Here is a 14,230-nt window from a genome sequence, read left to right as displayed (position 1 = left end):
TAAGCTAGTGAAGCCAAAACGCCATTTACATGTCAGTGCGACTTTTTGAAGCTTTTCTGTAAGCACTGGAACACAAAAAGAAAAAAGGCTAAATGTCCTCTTTCATCCAAATACCAGAGCTGTGCAGTACCTCAGCGTTCTTTGCCTGTTGGGTCTCAGTTAAACTTTTTCTGATGAAATGGTTGAAAGGTTTGGTTTTTTTTGACAAAGCTTACAACTCTATTTTGGACTAATATGCCTGACTTAGAAAAAGTGGCTTTTAACATCTCCATCTTTTGTCTGCAAGCCTGAAGAACACTGTGTTTATTCTTGAAGTATAAACTGAACCTAAGGTCTCCTCCTTTGTCAAAAGTGGTTTTATTGTGGACTGTGAATGCAACATTATAAACAAGGTTAATGATAGTACTTGCACTGTTGCATTAGGACTATAAAACGATTATTTATACATCGTAACCTTTCTTAATGTTGAGTAGAGTTATGTGACATCATCAATATGAAATGCTCGAAATGAGCGTACACAAAAATGAAGAAAAAGATTACTCTTCTACATCCACAATTCTATTCAACATTTTATTTAGCTACATTTAAGGAACATTTTTGGGAAAAATCAGTATTTTGGTGTGGAAAAACTCAACAGATTCCCAAAAGTGAAGAATAGACTTTTTAAAATTAAACCATTTGTGTGCAGACATGGGCTAACATCCTCCTCGAGATCAGTCAACGCGTCAACTTCTTTGTCAGGAGCTTTAGCTCTAAACTAGCGAACTTGTTGAAAATCTGATTTCTGTCACAGATACATGCTATCTCTGCACTAATAATTTTTTTCATCTGAACACCCAACCCGAGAGACTGAGGAGATTTCTTATTAGTTTGGATTCTGTTGCCTTGAGGGGGGAGAAAGCGATGAGATATTTGACCAAACGCAGAAACCCAATAAGGGGCCATCGATTAGGAGGGATGAGCACCATATTGGACACACAGGTGGCAACAAAGAAATTAAAAAGCTGCAACAAAGAAATGGAAGGAATCAAAACTAGGGCACCTTAAATCTCTTTGCAGGTGAGGGGTGTTTGGGCAGCCTGGAGATAAAGTCACAATAGTAAACTTGCATGGATGGTGAACTATAGACTGAAAATAGTCTATTATCTGATGATCTTCAGGAAAGTGATAAATCTTTTATGTTCATACTCTTCTGTTTATAGAAAAAAGTTTGCATATTTTAAAGTATTTTGGTTTTAGTAGTTAGAGTTTGACCAACTTCTCACATGCCTGCAATACTGAACTTAAAGTAAATTTGATTAACTCAGTGTTCACTTAAAGCTATGTATATTTGAAATTGTATTTCTCATTTATTAAATTAATTTGTCTGATTTATCAAGCTAAACACTTTTCATAAAGGTCATTGTCTGGCAGAGAGAAGCAGAGAAAAACGTGTCATAATATTCTGCTTCTTTTTTTTGTTTCTTTGATACTATATATAGAAATTCATCTAGCCAGTTCAAAAACACTGCAGAACCAGTACTTCTGTAATGAAACGGATTTTCGACTGTGTTGTTTTCTTCACTTCAAAGTGGGTTAAAGGTCTGCAGTGTGTGCTATTAGTGCTACAAACACAAGGGAAAAAAATGGTTTAAGACCACAGTATAACCAAAATTACTGTGAGTGTGTGCAATGAACTTCCAGTCTCCTGCCTATGAAATGAGTGCTTCGAAGAGGGTCTCTGTCTTCAAATCAACTTTGTTATTTCAAGAGGACAATAAAGTGGTAATAAGATAGAGTCAGTCTGCGATCAGTTGGCAATTAAATTGGGTCTTTTTGTGTTGATACTGTAATAAGCTGTAATAAATCAGCAGTAATTGCAAATATGTTGCCATATGCATACATAGAAATTCACATTAACAACTTCACTCAGAACCTCATAGATTTGAAACAGAAATTTGGAAATTCCTCCAGAAATAGTGATATAGTTGCTGTAGGATGGTAATTTAACTGAAAAATGGCATAGCCACTCAGCAACCTTGCCCTTATATTGGAATATAACCAGAATATAACCAGCTGAGTCAAGTCACCTGCTGCGGAGACGCATCACAGACGAGTTGCATTAATCAGTGTAGACTGACTCAAATTAATTGCAAAATGTTTGAAATCTGTTTGCGTTTGTACATTTAATGGAAATAATTTGCAAATCTTTGTCAATTTTTCCAAAAGTGACTACAATCAATTCAGACCATCATTGCTTGCTCAAAGTTTGACAGCCACTGGACGACTGGTGCAAACCTATGATAGCCAGAGCCTGAGGATGGTTGCCAGTTGGGCTCTGCAACAACTTGAAATCCCCACCAAATGTGAAAATATTCGCTGATATCAAGGGGCAACTACTGCTTTTTATGTCATATTTTCACTCCAGTGTGACTGAGCCACGAGTTAGTAGCAAGTTGTTATTAGTGCAGTAAACCTTAGATTTTGTCTTTCCAGGTCAAGATCACCTTTTTTGAAGATGCCATACAGTAGCACAAAATATGTGCACACTACACACTGACACAGTACTGCATTACGCCATCACAGCTAATATCCACCTTTTTCTATTCTGTCAACATACTGCTATGACAAATACCTGCTTTTATGAATTTGTTCAAACAAGTGAAGAATCAGAGTCTTACATGAATCTGGGTTTTTAAGCGTTCTGGTGTTACGCAGACACTTAACATGCTTGGGTGCAGTCAAACTGCTGCTATTTCCAATCATTTTCATGTAATCAAGAAATATCAGGGACACCTGGTCTTATGATGGCTTCTCCTTGAAAAGTGAAGTCTTACTAAATGCTCAATGCAGGTCTGGAATTTCTTATAGTCTATAGCCAACATCTTCGTGTTGAAAAGTGGGGTAAACACATCTTATATTAATGTTTGTAGTCTAAAAGACACTGTGACCAGCCAGTAGAGCTCCATTTAATTTAACGGCATCTCCTTGTAATGAAAGCCATTGAATGTTGGTCAAGGCTGCTGTAGGAAATGCCTGCCTTGAGATTGTAACAGGCAATGGGCAGCTTGTGTGCTTTAACTGATGATTATGAAGGAAGTTTGGATGTAATGGTTATAGAATAATGGCTTTCTACATGCACATTTTCTGGGGAAAAGAAGGCTCGACCCTGAAAACAAAAAAGGAGGAGGATATGTCTCTATAGCTTTCATCAAAATGGTGGACAATGGATCAAACAAAGCAACTGTGTAACCCTACAAAAGACCCTAAAATGTAAAATCTAATTAGTTCCCAGAACAAACTCGTTGCCTTAGAAAAACTAAGCACAGCTTAGTGCCCTTACTTAAGTAAGAGCAAAGAAAGGAACACAAGAAGAAAAGGAGTCAGCCAAAGGTGGCTATGTGATAGAAAACAAAAGTAAAACAAATGTGAACCATGATGCAGAGCTCTTGGGTGACTTGAAATAGTTCAAAAGCAACTGTTACACATGCCATTATTTCTAGTGCTCCATCAATATTGCGACCCTTAGACCCTTGGAGAAGAAGCAAATGGATGGATGGATGATGGATAACAACAATAATACCATTCTATATGCAATACTCTTGGCTTTCTATGGGGGGGGGGGGGGGGGGGGGGGCTCTCTCTTTGAAGAAATGTGCACAGTAACTTTTACTGGACATCGATATTGACCACATTATGTGTGCAAAAACCGTAAGGAGGAGACAAGCAGAGACAACTTCACAGCTACTTCTCATAGTGGCAAGGTTGCTTTTTGAATACTGTCTATATTTAACTTTGACAAGAGGGAATGGGTATGTTTGTGCTGTAAATACTAAGTGTGCAGGGGCTATAATATGAATTGGCTGCAACTGGATACATGTGACTAGGGGGCAAATGGATCTAATGGTAGTCTTAATGCTGGCCTTGAATAATGAGGCCTTTGTCTAATAAAACTGGAAAGCCTCCAAATACCTATAGGGACCTCAGCTAGTTAGAGCAATAACAGTCTATCAAAAGAGAAAGCAAAGTGATTACTTAGAGGGTAATAAATACAAGGTTCATGCTGAGGAGGGACTGGAGCCTAGAGTGCAAGAGAGAAAGACAGAGAAGCAGACAAAGTGAGACAGAAAAAGGCAAAGAAAGACCTTAGAGTATGTATACATTTATATATATACCTGCAGTAGGAAAATGCACATACTGCAGGTATAGTCACTCCTTAACCTTGCAAATTTTTCAATAACCACAATGTTGAGATAGTTTCACTGAAAAAAAAGTGCAAGTGAATTGAATGTATGAGGACCTTGATCACTTTAGAGGGGACAAGTATGAAAATAATGAAGAATTAGAAATAAAACTTCTGAACAGGTAAAGTATTTTTTTTCTCCGGGATACTTTGAAAAATTCTTCCCACCTCACATCCTTTGAAAAATAGTTTAAAACTCAGCTGAAATGTGCTACAAGAAAGGACCACCAAACAAAGACCACAGTCAAAGCCACTGAGTGCATTTCTATCGCGGCCAAGGGCAAACACTTCTCTTGAGAAGGAACATGAAGTTCCAAGGAAATATTGTCCCTAATTCAAAATGACAGAATAGAGTTCAAGCGCAGATGTCAAGATTGTTTTGAATTTGAAGAACAGCTTAAAATCCCATCAGGCACACTTTGATTGCTTAAAACAGCCAAAGCAAATTGGGATCCCTGGCTTCAGCGCTTTCAAAAAAAGTTCCTTGCTGTCGACCGTGAATTCACGGGGTGTTTTAAATGGTGAGGTAGTGCTGACCTGGAGGAACAGCTTTAAGGCTGGAGAACTGGACACAATAACACCACCATCAATTACAGCCCTGAGAGAGGAAAGAGAGAGTCCAGTCAGAGAATTAGAGAGATGTGGAGCAGACAGGTGGATCGACAGCCTCCAGGCGGAGGGAGAGGCTGGAAAAAAAGAAGGATGACAGAGAGGACAGAAGAGAGACAGACTGCTGGTCGCTACTCTAACTAAGTGACGAGATGAGGGTAAAGAAATAAATAAAGAGTCAGTCACACAGAGCGAGTGGCGGCCTCGGGGGGGAGGAGGAATAGGAGCAATTGAGTGACAGAAGTGAGAGATGGGCTTCATCAAGACTGCTGCCCGATGGTCAGGGTTCAGGCTGTTGTGCCATTGGTGTCCCTCTTTCTTCCTTTAGGGTCGGGGAAAATGTGCTTGTGTGTCAGTGTGTGTGTGGGTGGGTGCACATGGGCGTACTTGCTCACTCTCCAATGACACGTGAGCAATTCATCGCCCCCCTACGAGAGCGACCAATGCCTTAGCACACTACACCAGGCCCTGATCCATTTTAGCTAATGTATTACTGAAGAAGCATCACTGCCCACTGCTGACTGCGCTGGACTGACCTAAACACAGCTTTACTGAGCTTTGCTGAAGTGCACCGGGTGTTACTAGAGATGCTTCACAGCTTCCCTCGCAGCAGATTCAGAAGTGTTTCCTGAGTGCGTCTGGAGTGCACAGTGAACAGAGCATGCCTTGGTGCATTTTGCATAAAGTTTAGTTTGGTTCGATATTTTATAAAATTCATATGAACCTATGCGGCCCAAAGAATTTGTGGATTTAATAGCCTTGAGAATGGAGATTTTACAGTGTTACCTGAACTTGGCTAAATAAAAAATTACAGCAGACTGGAAATCTGATGAATTTGTTCTATTCCAACCCTGTGTCTGAGTAACTGCAGGGATGTGCAACTAAACTGAAGCAGAAAATGTACTTTAAAGGAAATATATTTCATTTCATTTTCATTGGTTAAAATAATTTAACAAAATCTTGGCATTAATGCTTTAATACAGCGGTCCCCAACCCCCGGGCCTCGGACCGGTCCGTGAGTCGTTTGGTACCGGGCCGCGAGAGTTGAGGCTCAGGTGTGAAATGTATAGTTTTCAGGGTTTTTATTGGTTTTCAGCGTTATTTTGTTATCGTTTTTATCGTTTACTCGGTTTTCCTGGGTCTTTTCACGTGTGTTATGAATAAATTTTCTTTTTTTCGGTACCGGTACTAGTTTTGTTGTATTTATCCACGACACCTTAAAGGCCTGTCCGTGAAAATATTGTCGGGCATAAACCGGTCCGCGGCGCAAAAAAGGTTGGGGACCGCTGCTCTAATATATATTTTGTCATTTCAAATAAAGTAAATAATGTATTTCCTCACATCTCCATGATACTTTTTTACTGTTATGTTTCCCATTGGCCACAAAAGAAATCCACACAGTGGCTTATACTGTGTTCTTTCATTGGGCCAGAAACACCTTTTTAAACTTGGAAAAGACCATAGCTCTGGTTAAAATAAACACTTTGTTAAAGGACCTTTGTTTGAAGCTTACAGTAACAAACACACTGGAGACAAACTATGAACTGTTTGGAATTGCAATGTTGTTGCTTTTGAAATGGCTGCTTCAAAGACATCAACCAGGTCTCCAGGTCATAGTCAGTTGCGTTATTCAAAGTTGCTTTGGTGATAAAATGGTAAAATGGCATAGGCGCTCAGCCGTCTTGCTTTTGCATAGGAATATAACCAGAATATAGCCAGTTGGCAACCAACTGTTCTCTATGCAAAAAAGGCTTATGGCAGATAAGTTCACTGGAGCAGACTGACTCAGATTGACAGTGTGTCGGTGGATTTATAAAATGTATATAATGTATAAATAATTTGCAAACCTTCAACAATTAGTTTCTCCAACCAGCCCGAGACTGCAATTGTTTGGGGACAGGTTGCCTCCCACCTTGTCAAAGGGGGTGTGTTGCACACTAAGCCTCTGGTTGGTCAGTTGGTCACTGCAACTTACTGAAATCACTCGCCAAATAAGAAAGAATTAAAGGAAATCACTAGGGAACCACCAAGTTTTCCTAGCTGCAGGGAGGTCACTGACCATGTATCCATCCACCAAAATGTTCTCACTTTGCAGACCACTGGGGTGGCAGTAGCTCAGGCGGTGATTCAATCCCCGTCTGCTCCAGTCTGCATGCCAAATGTCCTTGGACAAGTTACTAACCCCAAGTTGCTCAGATACGTCCATCGGAGTATGAGTGTGTTTCAGTGTTAGATATAAAGCACTTACATAGAAAGAGCATAGAAAAAAGTGCTTGTGCGACTGGGTGTGATTGGGTGAATCAGGTAAGTTGTGCAAAGCGCTTTGAGTGCTCAGAGAGAGCAGAAAAGCGCTATCTAAGAATGATTTTATTTACCATTTACATACAAGTACAACCTGAATGTGTTTTGTTAAAATAACAGAAAATTGTGCCATTTTGAATACAATAGATAGATGTATAAAGTGTGAATTCTCAAGCTGATGCATATTCCTCTTACTTCCTCTCAGATGAAATGACACAAATTATTGTTGATAGATAATTTATTACTCAAACACACATTCTCTTTAAATTACTTAGTGTGCAAAGAGCAGAAAAGTGAGGGTAGAGAGGAACCGAGGAGGAGAGTGAGGGAGACAGGGCAACAGACAGGAGAAGGAAGGGAATGGGGGAGGGCACTGGTCTGTCCTTCCTTGGGGACCAGACTGCCCCTCCTGCTTGCCCATTAAAAACAGAATTCCTCCACAAACTGTTTGTGTTTTCAGTCCAACTCCTCCAGGGTGCTGCTTGCCACAGCACAAGACGAGTGTCCTCTCCTTCTCCGGCGTCTCCCTGCTCTGCATTGTAGCTAACATTCCCTTCCCTGTTCTGCTGGAGACCAGTCTACTATCAACATGTGGCACATGTCCTTGACAAGTCAAGAGGACCCTTCACCATAGGAGTTGGGCAGCAGTGTCAACCACGCACCCCATATTTCTCCCTTTCCCCCTTGTTCTCCCTTACCCTGCCTTCCCTCATTCACCCTTCCTCTCTTAATATTGAGTTGCCAGGGTAAAAGGGGGCCAGAGGAATCTAATAACTGTGACAGTGGGGCTTTTTTGGCATTGTTCCTGAAGCTGTGCAGACACACACAGGGCTGTCAGCTGGCTCTAATGAAAGGTTAAATGAATAGGACAAAGTGACAGGAGGTACAATAAAGAAACAAGAAGGAGGAGAGAATGTGTATGCAAGCATGTGTCCATGTCTCAGTGTGACATTGTCTCGAGGGCGGCAATATTCAAAACAGATTGGTTTGCGACAGTGCATGTGCACTTTTATGTGACTCTGTGCCGTGTATGTGTGTGTGTGTGTGTGTGTGTCTGTGCCTCTCCCACCAAGACACAGATGCTGAAGAGGAATTCCAGCATGGGGTTCTTTGATAAATGTTAAGGTCGCTGGCTGAAGGGAGGGATGGAGGCTGGATGGGGAGGAGTGGATGGGAGAGCGGGTGTGGTGGGGAAGAGGCAGAGGGAGTGACGAGGGGGGACGCATGTCTCGTCTTGTGCCTCTCCCTGCCTGTGCCTTGGTGGAATGCAGAGTCACATGAAAGAGGCCCTCTTTCTCTCTCCCTCTCCCTGAGACTCGTCTCTTGTATCTGTCTCAAAAGCGCCACTGTCCCCCTCCTGACACACTACCTGTCAGCACATTTCTCCTCCACTCCAAAAACACCCACAGCCACAAACACATGTGAAAACACACACACACACAATCATAGACTGTACATGCAGGCAGAAACACATACAGATGTGCCCTTCACACACAGTTAATGAGTGTTAAGTTTCCCTCAAACAGGAAAAGTGAACTAAGACAAACAAACACACAAAATCCTATCATCCTGAGACCGCTTAATTACTATGATTATCACCATAAATAGCACTTTTGTCACCAACAATCACACAGTAGGACTTCTAACATGTCATCCAGGTTTTTGGTGATGCGTTGCAAAGTGCGCTCAGCTCAAAGGGCTACAGCTTAGTCAATGAACCCTAAAAGATTGTGACAGAAATTGAAATACTCATACAGAGTTAAATATTTAATGTATAGCATCAAAATAAATATTCTTTCCTCCCAAATCACAAGATTAAAAGACAGTACAAACTAATCACTACCTTGACAAGTCTGTAGGAGGTACAGTTGGGGTGCACAATTATGGCCAAGATTATTTTCAGCACGGTTTTCTCTTTGTTAACATCCCATGAGCTGAATCTGAAGTATTTCTAAAGAATGACTGATGATCCACGTCCAGTGACAAGCTCTTCACCTTGTCCTGTCCCAGATATTTGCTTTCTTGTTTTATATCTGTCTTTTTATGTTGTGTTGCTCATCCAGACTAGTTGCGCAAAACTTGCCGCTGTGAGGTGCAGGGAACAGCTGTGATTGGTGCATGCAGGCATGTGGTCAGGCACTTAATTGGGGAGTGCTTGATTTATTTTTGCTTTGCATTCTATAGGCAGGGCATGCATTTTCAATATGGCTCGATCGCGGGGAGCTAAAATTTTGACTGACATTCAAATTCGATTAACTATTCAGCCCTAAAGTATAATGTATAATTGTTAAATATAGGTATATAAGTTAATTAGCTAGCTTATATCGCTATCTATCTATCTATCTACAATTACACGCGTATTTTATCCGTAACAATTCCATCTCCCACCAGCACATAATATTCTTTTGCCTTCAAAAAGTCAACACAAATGACTTTTAAATAGATAATTTTCTGTTGTCACACTGTAAACACTACACTGTAAGCATATATAAGTTATTACTAAGAAAAGAGAACTGTTAAAATGTGCACTCTTTGATGTGGCTTTGTTTTGGATTCAAATTTCTCTTTCATTAGGGTCAGAGGTTATGGGTTCAGTAATAATCACCTTGCCGCTGAGAGGAAAAGTGTCTTTCAAACATGCACACATTCATAAATTGCACACACATAAATTCATAAAAGCATTCAAAACGTAATTGAACACATATACAATGCACCGACATCCTTTGCTGATTTTTATCCAAAATCAAAGACATAGAATTATATTCAAGGCTAAAGAGTCCAAACTCTGCATTAAGGCTTGCTAATAGAAGCTAGATTATACATTCAGCCTACAAGGTTACCAGTGTGTCTGAAATATTATCAATATATTCAAGTGAGAATCATTGTCAGAAAAAAAGCCTGCCAGAACTAAAGTCTCGAAAAATCAAGGTGATTACGGCTCCCTTTGGCCCAGAATATATGGATTTACACACTAGTTAATACACACCGACAGAAACATACACACACACACACACTTAAGTTATCTATTTTTTTTTTTATCTCACTAATATGAGAACTAAACAACATCCAGATATAGGATACACAGCTGACTGTTGCAATAATGTTTTTATGGAAAAGGCAACAAAGTACTTCCATAAAACAAAATGCATATTACTATTACTATTACTAGGTAGATAAGATCCCAGAAGAAAGGCCTATGAGCTTTTTAGATACAGGATTTCTCGCTTTGAGTTAAATGGAAATTGTAATTAATGACTGTATCGCTCTTACACAAAGAAAACGGCTTCTTTATGAGTCACGCCAAAGTATAACTGGGAGAACACCCAACCCTGAAGCATCTTGTTGCAACAACAGTTTTCACTATAAATACACTGCTGCAGCGCTAATATAACATCAGCAAAATGTTACAATCCTGTTAAGTCTCTGAAATCATATTTTAAACTGTATATGGTAACGTTGCATCCAGTAAAATCAAACGTGCTGGTATGTATTTGTTTACTCATTGATACTTCCTGATGCTCACTATAAGAGTGATGATAGTGTCCAGGATTTACACGGTTATAAATTTAGTGAGACACGTGGTGACAAGTTTCAGGCTGTCACTGGTGCACACTGAACGATCACAAGATATAATCTGTCAACAAGGACTCGTGTCGTAATGAGCATAATGGCAAAAAAATGAGTGAGGATGTTTTACTCTGCTTAAATAAATTGTTAAACAACACTGGCCAAGTACTTTGAAACAACAAAATAAATAAAAAAAATAATGGCACAGTAAAATGAGCTGCCTCTACAATGAGTCTGTCATCTTTCCAAGAAACTCCAATATCACTGTCTTGGATTCAGCTGTGAGGTTGGTGTAGCACCACGTGAACCAATTTTCCACCTGCTGCAGGTTCTGCTTAGATCTCTAGAGAAGTGGACTGAGATTGCCAGTTTCTCTCTAGAGAAGCAGCTAAATAATACTGAGGGATACCACAATAGCAGCCCGGCTAGCGAGCTAGCCAGTAGGGAAAACACAACTGTGACTAAATCCTGAAAACAGCAGAAGGAGGACTGTGCCCTGAGAAATAAATCTTACATGCTGTTGTTCCATTTCTAAAACACCGCATCACACCAAAGACCTTATAATGTGGACAATCATAATCTGGCATATGATCTGCTTTTCATATAAAATCATATAAATTTTTCATTACAAAATAATTTTTAAAATGTATTGCTGCTGACCAGTTAGGCCCACTTCATCCCATCTAAGTCCATGGATGGACTCCAAAAAACATGACGTGATCACATCACAGTCTGCATGACAGGGTAAAGGGGTGCAATGAATTCAGCATATAGACACGGAGAGGTCCCAAGTCCACTTGATATAGTAACAGGCAACAAAAAGAAACCCAAAGGCACAAGTTCTCCTTTTTAGAGCAAAAACTGAACATGAAGTTGGTACACGATCTGGAATATTGTGCAATTAGAAAAAAACATCAGTCAAAACTTTAAATAAGGCTGCAGCCCAGCAAAGGAGTTGCTGCATATACACTGGAGCATGTCTTTAGCCTGTCCAAGCCCGCTATTTTAAAACAATGATAAATGCCATTCACAGGAAGGAATAACAGTAGCTGACCAATAAAGATTGCTCTGGTGTAAAGAAGTCTGAAGAAGAAAATGCCTGGAATGAATTGTGGAGTTTACTTTGTCCATCCTTCGGTCAGTACATAAACAGATTTTAAATGAAAGAATTCTGGATTGAGAACCAGAGGAATCATTTCAAAGGCTATTCAGGTAAAAAAAAAAAAAAAAACATTGTCAGGCACAGTTACTAGAAAAAGAACTAGACACTCACGGCAATAATTCCAAAGTCAACATGCTACGTCTCAGTCCTCAGGAATTTTTCATGAGCCACCACTTATCTTGTCATATCAGATTTCTTCCACCAGCTTTTTTGGAGGGAAGAGAAAAGACACCTTTAGGGCAAATTATTCTCTTCTAATCAAATCACTCTGTATGGCCTGAGGAGATCTTTCCATCCCTTTTTGAGTCACTCGGGCAAAGGCCACTCATGCACACACCCAGAAAAAAAAACGCACGCAGTCATTCAAAGGAACACTCACTTATTCGCAGCAGCAGTTTGTCGTCTTTTTATCTGAAAGCAAGAAATGAGACTCAACAGGAAAATAAAAAATACAAGAAGGAACCGAGGAACAAAGCGGCGTCTGGAATTTCCATCGCAAGTGAAATCCCAGATTTTCTCACTCCCTGTTCATGGAACAAAATCGAACAACTTTATTCTGGAGTGCAGTCAGTGCAGAAGGGAGCTATAAAATATAAATTATACCACATAACCCTATACCTCCCAACTGAGCCATTTGGTTACAACTATACTCCTGTTCGTTACACAGGTCCAGCGTCTCTGCTATTTCTATAGCGTCGACACGAATTATATCCCAGCCCTACTGAAGAACGTATGGATTACAAGTGAAAAGTAATTTCCCTACCGATTGGACAGTTGCCACCAAGTGACACTGAGGTGTTTATTTTACTCAGTCGCTGGTAATTAGTTCTGGACAGAATCAATTAAGGCCACCTCAAATTACATCTGAAAACCTAAGAGTTATGACTGCGCCTCAGAGGGCAGGAAAATGTATTAGGGTCGCTGTGCCAAATGTGTCCTATCACAAATAAAGACAGAGTGAGTGAGAAGCTTCCACAAGCACTCAGTGTCTTCATGTTTTAGCACACGAGTATTCCCCAGTTCTTCCTGTTTCCTTACATTATCGCACATAAGACGTTTTAACATTTAACATTCGAAATGAAGCCTGTAGAAAACAAAAAAAGGGCATTAAAAAAATGAATGCATAGAAGTACAGGTATCAGGTTGCGCTTTGTAGATGGGAGGCCGATTTTAATCTGATTAACTTGCCATTTCCAAATGTGATCCGTTTTGTCACCGCAGAGACAATACCATAATTGAGCAGACTGAAACTCTTACAGCTATCAATCTGCGTGATAGTGTGAGACTAAACACATCTTAAATGCTCGTGTCATAACAGCTGTTCACCCTACTCATTACCTTTTGCTATTTATGTCTCCTTTTTTTTTTAAAGTTAGGAATCACATGAACACAGACCAAATTTCATAATGTTTTCACAAAGGTAAGTGTGTGAAGATTCGGTTCCTTGCTTTGTGTGTGCTGGGGTACGAAAAATGGAATTACGTCTCGCATATGTATATTGTTTTAAATCAAGTATGTCTCACGCTGTGTTCTTTATTAAATTAGGAGCCCTGCGATCCAATTTGTTTCAACATTTCACTGTGTCTCTGTTTTAGTCGCCAAAGCTCACAGCTTAGGTTCTGGTGTCTTGTTTAAAGATTTCCATCTTAAGGCATCCCTATGCATGTGACCCCCCCCCCCCCCCTTTCAAAATATTACCTTTGCTGTCACTGCCAAGACACACTATCAGTCACTCAGGAGATTATCGGTGATGGGAATGGATGGAGAGTAGCAGTGCCATATCGGTACCAGTGACCCACCTCTGAATGAATAAGAACAGTGCAACAATCCAGCTTTGACGCTGCTGAAGCATCGCAGAAACACTCGTGGGAGAAGATGGAAAAAGTGCTCTCTCTCTCTCAGATTTGCTGAATATCTTTACCTGTTAGCATGAGTGAAAGTGCATATTTCCTTTCATCTAAAATAAATGCTGTTGGTTTTTCTTCCTGATCCGCACTTACACATATTCCCCTTCACTTGTGCCTCTCTGAGGTTAAGCGCTGTACTTTCAAACGCGGCCTCATTACTAAAATTGTACAGAAAAATATTTTGGGAAATTATGGTCAAGCAGTGATTATCTCTGTAAATTCATCAATTGAAATATAGGCATAAGCAGCTGCATAAATAGGAGACAGCAGCAAATGCATAAATGCACCGAGTGGGTTATCAGCAGAGTCTTTATGCTCTTAGCACTCATTCTTATTAAGTGAGGAGGCAGGGAGTTAGAAAGTAAGAAAGCCGGGGGGAAACAGTGAGGATGGAGTTGGTGTGGAGGGGTGGGGGTGTGGGGTGTTCTCGTTGTGAGGAGTAATCAGAGGAAGCCAGCAGGG

The sequence above is a fragment of the Diplotaxodon limnothrissa genome, linkage group LG6 (assembly GCF_057381915.1).
Source record: "Diplotaxodon limnothrissa isolate DT_005_m linkage group LG6, D_limnothrissa_male_GT1.1, whole genome shotgun sequence".
Lineage (NCBI taxonomy): Eukaryota > Metazoa > Chordata > Actinopteri > Cichliformes > Cichlidae > Diplotaxodon > Diplotaxodon limnothrissa.
This window is presented reverse-complemented; position numbering follows the sequence as displayed.